This window comes from Suricata suricatta, chromosome 6 (genome assembly GCF_006229205.1).
Source record: "Suricata suricatta isolate VVHF042 chromosome 6, meerkat_22Aug2017_6uvM2_HiC, whole genome shotgun sequence".
NCBI classification, from domain to species: Eukaryota; Metazoa; Chordata; class Mammalia; order Carnivora; family Herpestidae; genus Suricata; species Suricata suricatta.
Genome location: NC_043705.1, coordinates 32,588,763 through 32,603,449, shown reverse-complemented (window position 1 = coordinate 32,603,449; position 14,687 = coordinate 32,588,763). Strand labels below are relative to the sequence as shown.

The window sequence follows — 14,687 nt, the reverse complement described above, 5'->3', positions numbered from 1 at the left end:
GTGATGGTAGTGATACTAATGATGATACTTATTGAGCTTTTTTTGTGTAGTAGGATCTGTGCTAAGTACTTTATTGCATTTGCAACATTTGCTAAAATTCCAGGAAGTAGGTACTGTTACTCTCCTTATCTTACAGATGAGGCAACCCAGGATGAAAGAAGTAAGGCACCTAAGATCACGTAATTGGTGGCATGATGAAGCTAAGAATTCAAATCTATCTGTCTTAATTAACTATCTGCATGTAAGATATCTGTAAGAAAGACATTTTATAAATCTAAAAATTAATAATAAGAGCAAAACCAAAAATTGGAATAAGATCACACATGAAGAGTAGGTATCCCATTCTGAAATATATGTGTTTTTCCAGGACATTTCTGGTATGTCCCCAATACATCAATAACTATAAAAGCCTCTAAGTTGTCTTGGCTTTAAATCAAAGACCCTGCTCTCAGTGTGGAAGCAATTGACTGAAACAGACCTAAAATCCTCATTTTCCCTGAAAGAAGAAAGTAACCTATCCTTACAAATCCAGTTGCTTTCCAGTTCTTCAGAGAAGGTGGCAGCACTTACTTAACATTCTTTGGCTCAAGAAATTAGTGGAATTCATATTACTTGTAGTTTCCAAGTCTGTGTTTTTATGTTATCATCAGTTGTCGTGTCTGCTACTTATTTACTTAATATACTTTCCTTATTCATTTATTGAGAAAGTACGTACATACCATTTACTATGTGCCAGATACCCTCCTAAACACTTGACAAAAATGAATTCAATTAATCTCTTAACAACCCTATTATCATCCTATCTGCATGTTACAGTGTGGAAACTGAAAAGGACTAGGCTAACATCATAGTGACTGAGCAGCAGAGCTGAGATCCTAACTTATCATCTAGCTCCAGACTCAGGCATTGTTACTAGTACAACCTCAAGGGCCCAGTGAAAGAATTCAATTCCTCAGACTTCTACGCAGCTGGTGGAATGTGTCGTTTTTCTGACCAGTGAGATACCACTGGAAATCTGCTGGGTAGGACTTTGAAAAAAGTTCTGGTTTCTTGATAAGAGGACAGCTGACACACACTTTTTGCCCACCTTCCTTCCCTATTCTACCTAGAATATAGATGTAATGCACTAGTAAGCAGCAACCATCCTGCAACCGTGAGAAAGAGGCCCCACGCCAGGTGCTTTGGTGATATCCATGAACCTGAGAATGCCCACCTACCAGCCACTCCTCACATAAGGGGGAAAGAGCACAACCTGTTTATGCCCCATTAATGGAGTTTTCTGTTACTCAAAGGCAGACACAACCCTACCTGATATAACACACTAATCACAAAACCTATTGTTTCACCTCCTTTTTAGTTTTTGTCATCTGCATTAATACATGGTCCTTACGGAGTTCCCCAAATGGAAAATCATTAGTTTTAGGAATCGTTTCCTGGGGATACCTGGAGGGTGCAGTCAGTTGAGCGTCCGACTCTGGATTTCATCTGAGGTCATGATCTCATGGTCATGAGATCAAGCCCCACATTGGTCTCCAGGCTAAGCTAGGAGCCTGCTTGAGATTCTCTGTTTCTCTCCCTCTGCCATTCTCCCCTGGTCGCACCTTCAGTCCCTGAAATAAATAATACATAAAATAAATAGACAGATATTTTTTTAAATGATCTTTAAAAACAATGGTTTCTTAAACACTTACAGATAATATCTATATTTACAGCAATGTATAATAATGAAGAAAGATATTTAAGAAACATGATAATCCATCAAATAAAAATAAGCTTGTTAAGACTGAGATGAAACCAGAAAACTGTCAAAGATAATTTCAATTACAGACCCAGAATTATCCAGGTCAGTGAAAATAATTGGTCTATTTCTCATAATTGTAGCTACTAAAACAACCAAATAAAATAGCTTACCTCTGTAAAGTAATATAAACAAAAGCAGTCCTATCCACCTTGCTCTCTTTCCTGCCCCCAGATCTTCATGTACATGTGTGCATGCTTGAAAGGTACATTAGCATATTAGAGGTCCTGAGATGTCCTGCAGTAAATAATCCTGTGAGAGTTTTCTGAACCTGGTAATTCTCACCTTTCTTTGGCCACAATCCTGTTTCCCCCATAACATCACGTAGAGCTCGTGTTCTATGAAACAGATTTAGGAAATGAACAATATCATAGGAACAGGAACGGGGACACATAGGAGAAAGGCGTCATTTCTAGTGTTTTGGCTGCTATTTCAGTTGTTGCAAAATAGAAAGTTTGTTCCTGGGAATTAAAAAGCTTCCTAAAGCGACTGGAAAATTATCACTATCCAACCTCAAGTCCTTATTAATGGGTAAGTTTTCTTCTCTGGGGATCCATTTTCTCTTAGATTACTCCAGTTTTGAGGCGATGTTGTGGTTGTTAGTGGGTGCTGTGTCTCCTGAAAGTGGCATGGGTGGAGTGGAGGGGGGCAGTATTTCAGTAATTATTCTTGCCACCACTTCCTTCTAAGGAGAAGCCACTAGAAACATTAGTACTAAACTGGGTTATCTTGCATCTAAATGCAGGGCATAGGGGATCCAATACCTGCTAGATCTATAAGAGTAAGTGTTGGCAGAGTTCCTTTATTTCCCCACTTCCCTTTCTAGTTCTTTTCTGGAATTTCCCATCACTACATTTGTATTACCCGACACCCTCTGCAGAAAAATTTGACTTACAAAATTAGTGACTGTAACAGTCTGAAGCAGAAGAGCTCTACCAGTAAAACACTCACACTTTTCCAAGTTAAAAGTGAGACATTTTCTAAAGGATGTTTTGCCTCAAAACTGGCAATGTGAACCACCCCCCTTGTCCTTCCCAAAGCTGATCTGATGACCTAGGCCAGCCCAGGACAAAGTTTTCCCTGACCATCATGAAATGTGAAAAACAGTGACAATGCAATGCGTTTTCCATAATGCTGCATGTATTTCATTGGAAGCGTGCTTTTTATTTTGAGATTGTGTCCTTCCTAGCAATTTGGTACTGATATACTCATTTTTTGTATTAACATACTCTTTTTCTTAAAGATGATGATGGTTGAAGGTAATAGCTGTATTAAAAAAATAATCCTTTTGGCAAAATTTAAATTTGCAAGTCCCGTGTCCCTCCAACTTTAGTCATTGTTGTTTTAAGTATTCTCTACACCCAATGTGGGGGCTTGAACTCACGACCCCAAGATCAAGAGTTGCATGCCCCACTGACTTGAGCCAGCCCAGCGCCCCATTGGTTTTATTTTTAATCTGACAGTTTAGAAATGGCTCCTTGAGCCCAGGGAACTTGTGTGTCTTGTTCACTGTTGAGTTCCCTGTGATCTATAAAATGCCTAGCAATAGTAAGTAATCAATATGGTATGACCGATGGTAAAAGATAAACTGAGGCACATGACACTTTTTAAGAGTTTATTTGAGCAAACATCAATCCAATCAGGAAGCACCAAACAATAGTTTGGAAGGCTCCACCGAAAGGAGCTAAGGGCAAGGTTTTTATAGAGAAGACTTGGAAGCAAAGCAAAGCAATTATTTGGTTATAGCTTCCGTGGTTGCTTTATGCATGGTGGCTGGGTAGCTGTTTGTGATTGGCTGTTCTTCAGTTTCATTTTCTCCAGTTCAGTACATCGAGTCCTGCTTAGATTCTGGTCCACTTACTAGGCTATCAAGGCATTAGAACTACCTCAATTGGCCTCCTTGTTTAATTACTTTAATACAGACTAACCCAGGGATTGGCAGACTTTTTCTAGAAAGAGTTTCCAAGATTTTTGGAGCATACAAGCTCTGTTGCACCTCCTCAACTCAGCCATTGTGGCAGTGAACCAGCCACAGATGATACATAAATAAATGAATATAGTGACTAGTTTCTAAAAAACTTATTTATGGACACTGAAATCTGAATTTCACATAATTTTCAGGTATCACAAACTATTATTCTAATTTAGTTTCCCAGCCATTTATAAATGTAATACCTGATCTTAGTTATTAGTAAGCCAAACAAAAACAAGTAGCAGGCTAGATTTGGCTCACAAGCCATATTGTGCTAACCCTTGGACAATTGAAAGAAAGAGAAAGCAATTCAAATCTATGTCTTTGGCCTATTGTTGGTGATAAGTATTACAATGTCAGCAAGGAAACATTTTTCAACTAAGAAGGACCATATCCATGAGTATAAAGAACAGTAGATTTTCCTACTAAATTGATGTTTTAAAAATATTTATTTTTAGAGAGAGATAGAGTATAAGCAAGGGAAGAGCAGAGAGAGAGGGAGACACAGAATCCAAAGCAGGTTCCAGGCTTTAAGCTGTCAGCACAGAACTCAATGTGGGGCTCGAACCCATGAACTACAAGATTATGACCTGAGCCAAAGTTGGATGTCTACCCAACTGAGCCACCTAGGCTCACACCCCCCCCCTACTAAATTGATTTAAAAGATTCAACTTCCAGGGTACATGGGTGGCTCAGTTGGTTGAGTGTCTGACTTTGGTTCGGGCCATGATCTTGTGGCTCTTGAGTTTGAATCCCACTCTGGGCTCTGTGCTGTCAGTGCAGAGCCTGCTTTGGATCCTCATCCCCCCCCCTCTCTCTCTCTGCCCCTCCCCCGATTGCCCTCTCTCTCAAAAATAAGTAAAATATTTTTTAAAAAGACTTAATTACCTGTTTCCCAAAAAGCACAAATGAGAAAAACAAGAATCCCACTGAACACCAACAAATTATCTTTGAAATGGGCTATTCATGGACTCACAGAACCATGTAGCTTCAGAGCTAAAAGAGTTGTGAAAAATATCCAGTTCAATAATATTGTCTTAAAGGCAAGGAAAATGAATACCAGGGAAGAAAAATACTTCCCTCAAGGTTACTTATTTAAAGAATGAAAATTATCTAATAAGGAAAGAACTCTTTTGAAGATTGAATAGAAGATAAAGTTGTATAATGAAAAGAGCATTAGTTTCCATCCATAGGTTCAAATACTGGCTTTGACGCAATGATTTTGAATCTCAGCACGTTACTTAACTATGTGCATTTCAAAGTCTTCACCTTTAGAAGATCGACAATAATTTATTATCACAGGGAGTTATAGTTAAGAACAGGTGAAATGATCTACCTAGTACATTGTGAGGTGTAATAAATACCCAATATGTTATAACTTGTATTACTATTATATGAACTTTTAAAAGCCTCAACATTTACCATGCTTGCTTAAAAAAATCTTGAAGTTATAGTTTTTAAACAGAGCTGAGAAATTAAAGCCAAATATTTGTTTGATGTTTTCACAAAAATTTTTATCTGTATTACTTGAAATACTTCCTTGATTTTCTACTTATAGCATTCTTGAAAGACTATGTAGTGCTTATTTTAAGACTGAAATCACAAACTAACCATGCTTTTACTTGAGGATGGAATTTGACTAATAGTACTAAAAGATGTTTGTCACTAAAATACCCCAAAGATCATTTAACTATGGAGAAATCCTAGTACTTGTGAACTTGTATTTAAGTTTCTTAGCTAACAATAATTTGGTGAATATGACAGATATAGGACATGTTAAGAATGTTCTCATATCATCTTTCTTTTTAAGTTTATTTATTTACAAAATCTCTACTCCCAATGTGAGCCTCGAACTCACGAACCCAAGAACAAGAGTCTCTCACTCTGCCAAATGAGCCAGCCGGGCACCCCTCATATCTTATTTTATAAAGTAATGCTAAAAGGGTGCCTGGCTGACTCATTTGGTGGAGTATGCGACTCTTGATCTCAGAGTGGTGAGTTTGAGCCCCATAATGGGTGTGGAGCCTACCTTTGAAGTAATGCCAAAAGCAAAATCTCAAGCATCAGACAAAAATGGGTTTTAGCCACAGCTTTGCACTTGCTGGCTCTGTGACCATGGACAACTAATCTAAGTCTCAGGCATTTTAAGTGTGTAAAGTAGGGATGATTATGGTACCTACATCACAGGGCTGTTGTGAAGATCCAATGGTAGAGTTAGAACAGTGTCTTCCCAGTAGTACGTGTCTGAAAAATAATGTCAGTGAAATAAACTGGTAATTGGCCACATTGCTGGAAGATAACTTTGGTAAATTCCATTTTGATCATCTTTTGTCTCCTCTGGTGGATGTGAGACAAAATTGTGATAGAACTGATTTTTCAGATTTATAGTATAAATTGTAAAGGTAAATGTGCCCATGAAGGCAGAACTGGATATAGGTTTTCTCCATTATTCCAATAAACAAGGAGGAAACCAAGAGCCTCAAGAGTTTCTAGGAATTAGGAACACAGGTTTAGTTCAGGACTCTAAAAAGGAAAAAGATTTCGCTGGTTGTTTTGGAGGGATCAGGATCTAACTCTCCAAGAAGGTTTCCTGCTCTCCCAGTTGCAAACAGTTCTCCCTCTCAGTCTCCATTGTAATTCTGTATCCCAGACCCTTGATAATTTTCTTCAGTGCAAACGTAACAGTTTCAAGTTATTTGTTAACCGATCACCCTACACATCATCATCATCTCCCCCGTCTCCCTACCTCCTCCCCACTCCACTAGAATGTAACCTCCCTGTTGGCAAGGACAGAGCTGGGAGTATGGCTCTATCCTTGGTGCCTAGAACAACACTTGTACATTATTGTAAATTCCCAATAGCTATCTGATGAATGCATGCAAGCATGCATGAATGAATGAATGACTTTATGAATAAGCAGCCAGTCTTTCCTTAAAAGTGTAGAAAGGAAGGGAACTGATTTTGCGGCTGCCACAAGAGGAAAAGAAAACTACCAAAATTGTGACCACATACACCCAGTACTGAAGTCCTGGACCACAGGGGCTCAGAATTTCTAGGAAAAGGAGCAAAGGGAGTGTGATACCAGGATGACTCCAGGCCAAAGGAGTTACACACACACACACACATTACACACATGCACACAGACACACATGCACACACATGCACACACATAGACACACTATCCAGAGACTGGGGTACATTAGAATTTGGTAAGCAGTATGTTACTTCAGGCACAATAATCATTCTTCACTTAGCCTCTGGGTCACCTCCCACTCATTGTCCTTGGGTCTCTTTTCTCACCATCCCTCTTCCTTGGTTTCCTTTGCTGATTCGTCCTCAATTTTCCCATCCTCTGAACTCTGGAATTTCCCAGGTTAGTTGTAAAATCTCTATTCACACACACCTCCTAGAATAGCCCAACCCGCCTCGGGGCCACAGATCCATGCACAGATCAGCATGCTAACTACCACCAAACACCTACTCCACCTTTGACCTCTCCTCTGAACTCCAGACCGGTACACACAGCTTGACTACTCAGCACTCTGCTTGTATACCTAACTAAGCATCTCAAAAACTTAGAAAAGCCAAGTGGACTGAACTCTTGCTTTTCTCCCCAAATCTGTGCCTCCCAATGGTAAATCCAACCCCATAGTTGTTCAAGCCAAAAGCCTTACAGGCATCCTTTCTTGCCTCTCTACAAGCCACTTCCAATTACCGGCAAGCTCTTTTGCCTGAGTCTTCGAAATAAACCTATAATGTGACTGCTTTTCCACTTCTTCTCCTACATCCTTCGTCCAAGCTACATCACACTTTTCCTAGATTATTGCAGCATCCTCCTAACTGCTCCCCTGATTTCTACTATGCTGCCTGTTGTTAAGTCTCCCCCAGGCAGCCACAGTGATCCTACTAGAACATCAAATTCTATCACATCCTTCTCCTGATCAAAAACCTCTAATAGTTTTCCATCTTACAAAAGAAAAGCAAAAGGATGATCTGACCCAGGGATACGTCTTTTCTCATCTCATTTTCTATGGTTCTCCCTCAACGCACCCTGCTCCAACTAGCTGACAGTCCATATGGATCTCAAATTAAGCTTAAAAATATTAGTCTGAAAACTTAGCATAGGCTTAGATGATCTGACTGTAAGTAAATAAACTGTTTTAGCTGGAGAAATGCCTGATATTTCTTTTTTTATTATTTTAATTCCAGTGTAATTAACATATATAACATATAATAACAGTGTTTATTAGTTTCAGGCACTCAATATAGTGATCCAACCATTTTGTCCATCACCCAGTGCCATCACAACAAGTACACGCCTTAATCCCCATCACCTGTTACCTCCCCTCTGGTAACCATCAATTTGTTCTCTATTGTTAAGAGTCTGTTTTTGGTTTGTCTCTTCTTTTTCTTTGTTCATTTGTTTTGTTTCTTAAATTCCACATATGGATAAAATCATAGAGTATTTGTCTTTCTGACTGACTTATTTCACTTAGTGTTATTCTCCCTAGATCCACCCATGTTGTTGGAAATGGCAAAATTCATTCTTTTTTATTGCTGATATATGTGTGTGTATGTATATATGTGTATGTGTATGTGTATGTGTAGAGAGATATATATGCATGTGAGGTCTGTATATATCTGGTATATATGAGATATGTATCTGATATATATGTGATATATACATATCTGATATATGTGATATGTATGTATCTGATCTGATATATCTCACATCTTTATCCATTCATTTATCAATGAACACTTTGGCTACTTCCATGATTTGGCTATTGTAAATAATGCTACAATAAACAGAGTGCCTATATCATTTTGAATTACTGTTTTCATATTGTTTGGGTGACTCCCCAGTAGTAGTGTTACTGGATCACATGGTAGTTCTATTTTTAATTTTTTGAGAAATCTCCATACTGTTTCCACGGTGGCTGCAGTGGTTTGCATTCCCACCGGTAGTGAATAAGTGTTCCTTTCTCTCCACATCCTGGCTAACACCTGTTGCTTCTTATTAGTCAATGTGTTGATCCCATGGTATTAAACCAGCTTATATTTTAGGGTCTTTAGCATTTGCTTTTAGTCCCTAGAGTTAATCCTTTAGGCCAAAAATGCAAATTAGATTAGTTTCTGCTGGTAACCCTCTAACCTAGCTTGGACAATAACTCCCTCTAGTTTTACTATCTTAGGGGTTATCTTTTCATACCACGAAAGCTACCAAAGCAAAAACATCTATCTGCTCCACTTAACAGAAACACAGACCTTCAACAGACACTTATCTTTTTAAGTTTATTTTTATTTAAGAGAGATATATAGAGGAAGTGGAGGAGAGGGAGAGAAAGAGGGAGACAGAATCCCAGGCAGGCTCCATACTGTCAGCACAGAGCCCAAAGTGGGGCTCAAACTCATGAACCATGAGATCATGACATGAGGAAAAATCAAGAGTCAGACACTTAACTGACTGTGCCACCCAGGCACCCCAACAGACACTTTTTAAATCTGTTAAGGTTTCAGGTGCTGGTGAGGCACTGGGGAATCAGGGATGAACAAGACATGCCCACGTCTTCAAGGAACTCACAAAGGAGTCCACACGCCAGCAGAGGACCTGATCTTTACAGTTCAATGACAGTGTGGGAAACCACAGACATTTGAGACAAGTTACTACTCTTTAAGGTGAAGCTGGATAGGAAGGCTGAGAGCAGGACAGAGAGAATTTTATTTAGCACATCAAGGAGCATGATCTTTGTTCAATGGGCACCAGAGAGCTACTGAAGCAGGAAAGTGTGGAGACTGGAAAGACTTGCTTGGAGGCAGGCAGACTGTAGCAGCATCCAGACAATATAGACCCCCAAAAAAGAGCCTTTCTTTTTTTTTTTCCCTAGTCCTTTGTCACCTTCTAATCCAAGATGCCCAAATTAAGTATTTGGGCAACAGTTGCATTTCTGGTTACCAAACGTAATTACCAAATATGTGCCACTCTGTGCTTTTGCTTTAAATCAGTTTGAATACTTTCATTTTCTCACATGATGATTTTTTTCTATTCTTGGTATTCACTGCCTAATGCTGACTCAAACCAGAGGATGTAGCTTTGTCAGTGTGAAACAATTGAATGTCTAGGTCCTGACGACATCATTTACTTAGTATTATGTTCATCTACTAATGAGAGAGGTGGTGGCTTCTGGTCAGTGCTGTGTGAGTGTGATGATTACTAGCTGTAGACATCTAATTCTGTTTTTTGTTTTCTTTTGTTCTTTGCCCACCCAGCATCCATACCTCATTCTTATGATAATAGTATCTGAGTCTTGCTTGAAAAACCACTTCTTCCCCATTTCTATTTCCAGGGTAGAAATGACTACACTGGGCTTAAAGGGAAAGCATGCAACCCAGGGTTGATCAAAAAAGCATTGCAATGCCCTGGGCTCAGTGACTGTCTCGTGCACAGGCACATGACCCAATCAGAAGCAATGAGATAGACTTCTCAGACATGCTAGAGCAAGTAGGTCAAAGGTACTCTGTTGAACTTGAAGCTGGATGAATGAATATATATGGATATACATATCAGGAGCTAATGTGAACCATGGTATCATGAGGAGAGTCTATCTGAGAATGGAAATAATGTGGAGGAAAAAAAGAGCTGATATATATATATATGCTCTGAGAGAGAAAGAGAAAAAGAGAGAGACTGACCAAATACGAAAGACACTGTGATCTTGGATCTGGCCATACCTGGAGCTAGCTAGCATTATGCTGGACTTCTCAGTTATATGAAACAATCAATTCCCTTTTTAAGTGTTAGTCACATTTTGTTAGCTTTCCCACTACTTGCGCCCACAAAGTCCGGATGAGAGACATAATTGCATCATTATTTTTTCTGCTTCATTCGCCAACAGAGAATCAACTATCGAAAGTCATAGGCACTCCCTTAGCCCAACTAGCAGAGGAACGCAGCCTACTACGTTATGCTCAGCATTTGTAGGTCCGCCTCTTGTTGCCTTCAGTTTCAGCCTCATTCTCTGTTTCTACTTGATGCTCTTTCTGTTCCAGCTCTCTGTTCCTCACCTGAGCTCACGAAAGCCACAGAGCTCCACATCCTCTGGACCACTAAGGCCACAGTCTCACTGCTTCCCATGGACCCTTCCTGTTTATCATGTTCCCCCCTAGTGGGCTCTTTCTACCCTAGCAATCTGTTTTAATAACTAGAAGCAGGACTGGAGGACTGGATGGAAGCCACTTCTGCCCCAAAGCTTGGGGCTCGATTTCTAGGCTCTGGCCACCGCCCAGCGCCACTAGTACCCCATTCACGCTCAAGCCTTCTTGGCCTGAATGCCACACCTGCTGCTGCTTTTTCCTCCCTCCTCTGCTGAGGACAAGTTTAGCCTGATATTGTCCCCAACTCAGTCATCTCTATTATTGCTGTGCCACCCAGAACAGGACTTTTGCCATTTCCTGTCAGGGATCTCGGCAAGGTCTATGAAATTATACCTTAGTGGTTTAGAAGAATGCAGCTTTCAAACAGTATTTCACAATGACCAGGTTGACACTCTCCCTCCTCAAATAAAGTTGTTTAAGGTTGTTTTCCCTTTTCCAGCTTCTGTGCAGGCAAGGAAAGTCATTCACATCTGTCAAGAGAGGAAAATAGCTATCTGCAAAATTACATGAGAGAAGAATTTTTCCTTCAGCTTTTGCCTGAAACCCAGGAAAATAACAAAAGCATCAACACTTCCAAGTGCAGATGACCTCCTTCCTCTGCTTTTACTATTCATCAATGAGTATAAACTGAGTAGTCTTTTATGTTCTTGTCAAGCCCCAGAGAATTGAGTTGTAACCATTTAACTCAAACACAACGCATCTCTAAAGAGCACCTACTGCCTGCCAGGCACTGTACTAAGTAAAGGGCATATAGAGGAGAATCATACAAGATCCCTGCTTCCTTTCGATTCTATTCGAGTGAGGGTAGAGAAGAGGCAGTAAATAATTGTGAATGAATAAATGAACACAATTTCAGGCAGTGAGAAGTGCTATCAAGAAAAGGTAGGGGCGCCTGGGTGGCTCAGTCAGTTAAGTGGCCGACTTCAGCTCAGGTCATAATCTCCATCGAGGCTCATGAGCTCGAGTCTCGCATCGAGCTCTGTGCTTATAGCTCAGAGCCTGGAGCCTGCTTCTGATTCTGTGTCTTCCTTGCTCTCTGTCCCTCCCCTGCTTGCACTCTCAAAAAATGAGTAAAAATGTTAAAAATTTTGGGTTTTTTTTAAATGTAAAGGAACAATTTTAGAAAGAGCTATCTGAGGTTGATCTGCAGAGTTAATATTTGAGTGAAAACCCAACTAAAGAGAAAGTACAAGCCATGTGAAGTCCAAAGAAAGGAGTATTCTGGATAGAGGGTGAACACATACAAAGGCCTTGGGCTTAGAGCAAGCCTGATGTGTTACAGTAGGGGGCGGGGGTCAGTAAAATATGGCCCAGGGCCTGCCTTCTTTTTTTGTACAGCCAAAAAAGAATGGCTTTTATACTTTTATTGTGTGCTTTTTTTTCCCAAGTTTATTTATTTATTTTGAAAAAAAAGAGAAAGTGCACTCAAGCAGGGGAGGGGCAGAGCAAAAGGGAGAGAGAATCCCAAGCAGGCCTCATGCTGTCAGCATAAGGCCCAATATGGGGATTGAAGGGTGGCCTGAGCCCACAAATCATGTACATCATGACCTGAGTAGAAACCAAAAGCTAGATGCTTAACCAACTGAGCCACCCAGGTGCCTAGGCTTTCATATATTTAAATGGCTGAGGGAGGGGGGCAAAGTAAAGGAACAATAATATTTCATGACACATGAAAATTATGTAAAATTCAGATTTCAGTGGCCATAAATAAAATTTTTATTGGAAAACAGCCATGCTTATTCATTTATATATTTTTCCATAGCTGGTTTCATGCCTCACTGGCAGAGTTGAGAGACCGTGTGGCCTATAAAATCTAAAATATTTACTATCTGGCTTTTGTGGGAAAAGTTTACAGACCCCTGAGTTAGAGAAACAGGAAGAAATCTCTTCCCAGAGTTGAAAGAACCTTGAATTTCTTTAATTATTTAGGATCCTTTTGTCTGTAAATAACAGAAAATTTGTCTCCAATTGAATTAAATAATGTGGAGAATTAAAGATAGCCATAAATGTTTTGAAACTTTCCCATCAAGAGGTAAAGTCTATGACACCTCCTCTTGAATCTGGGGCAGGCTTTATGCCTGCTTTGACCCAGAGCATACAGCCCAAGTGATTCTGTGCTAATCCATGCCTGGTCCTGAAGAGACCGGCAGCTTCCACTTCCTGCCTCTTAGAACTTTCTCTGAGAACCCTGAGCCCCATGTAAGAAGTCTGACTACCTTGAGATGGCCATGCTGGAGAGGCCTCGTAGACGTGCTCTGCTTGAAGGTCCCAGCTGAGTCCAGACTACCAGCCATCAACGCCAAGATGTCAAATATGTGAGGGAAGCCATCTTGGACTCTTCAGACCATCATTGGCCTGCTGAATACAACTGAGTGAGCTCAGTTGATGCTACCTGGAACAGAAGGATCACCTACCTGAGCCCTGCTTGGTTTCCAAGACCTACAAAATTGTGAAGTATAATAAAAGAGTTACTCTTTTAAGACACTCCGTTTCTGGCTAATTATTTCATAGCAAAAGACAACCAGAACAAACAACAGAAAATTTTATGATCTTACCTAATAAGAAGTTCAGGGATAGATCAAGGCCGATCCACAAATATTCTCATACTGCTTTTCTGCAATTCCTTTGGCTCTGCTCTCTGCTTTTGGGTCAGCCTTATCAGCAGGCTGGTAGCAAGATGTCTGCAGTAGTTCCAGGAGTCTCAGCCAAACCTGAACAGTGTCCAGAGCCAGAAGAAAGGATGTTCTTAGGAGAGAGAATATGTAGGCTCAGCAATATCTACCCTGGAATTAGGAATGGAGTCTCCTCTGAGTCACTGGGAAAGGAAAGCACACTTGATCAAAACTAATGAAAAGAAGTTGGTTGAGAGACTTAGGGGTCTGTCTCCTTCAGCTGTGCTAAGACAAAAAGATAAAGGAAACCGATCCCTTTCCTGTGTGAGCCAGTTCAAGCCTGTTTTCCAACCCTTTCCTGTGTTCCAGATCTTAGCACTTGGCTAATCTACCCATATAATCTGATCCTTCCCCTTCAGCACAGAGCTATCAGAAGGGCCCTAGCGGGGCCCCAGCCCTATGCCTTGTGAGTCTCAGTTGTAAGGGCTTCCTAGGACAACAGCCTAAACTTCCTGATCCCCTTGGCCCCAGCTTGTCATGAAGAGGGAAACATTATCCTTATCCTCACATTCGCTAACCCCAAACCATGAAGAGAGCTAGCACTAATGGGACCTCAAAAACATTTTATCACCAAACTTGATTCCTTTCCCTAAAATCACCTTACCCCATTTTTAGTCCTACGATGTTCTTTTTCTATATCAGATCCTATGGGAACTTGATGGAGTAGGCTTCCAAGTTGGTTGTAAGTAGAATCAGATGAGAAGCTTATTAAAAATACAGATGCCCCAGCCTCATGCCAAATCCAGCTCCTCTATTTTTAACAAGTTCCACAGGTAATTCTGATGCATTGCCAGGTCTCTGAACCATTGCTTTAGCAAGCTGGTAAAAATAAGCAGAGAATTCATATTTGGCTGGAAGGAGTGAAAAGGTTCATTTCTGCCATTAAATGTGACCCTGTAGGCAAACTATAGGAGTTCCCCTCTATCCTTGGAGGATGCACTCCAAGACCCCCAGTAGATGCCCAAAACCACGGATAGTATTGAAATCTATATATACTATGTTATTTTCCTATACATGTGTACCTATGATAAACTTTTAACTTATAAATTAAGCACAGTAAGAGATGAACAACAATAACAAAATAAAATAG

At 40.3% G+C, this 14,687-nt stretch overlaps 1 long non-coding RNA gene across 1 annotated transcript; it reads right to left on the bottom strand.

Moving 5' to 3' along the window:
* Positions 1-1,514: 1,514 nt before the first annotated feature.
* On the bottom strand, positions 1,515-14,399 carry LOC115293992. The gene is made up of 6 exons (XR_003909697.1): positions 14,202-14,399; positions 13,481-13,636; positions 13,142-13,364; positions 11,259-11,395; positions 5,951-6,014; positions 1,515-1,610 (listed from the first exon to the last, which is right to left on the bottom strand). It is a non-coding gene; the product is annotated as an uncharacterized LOC115293992 (long non-coding RNA).
* Positions 14,400-14,687: the final 288 nt, after the last annotated feature.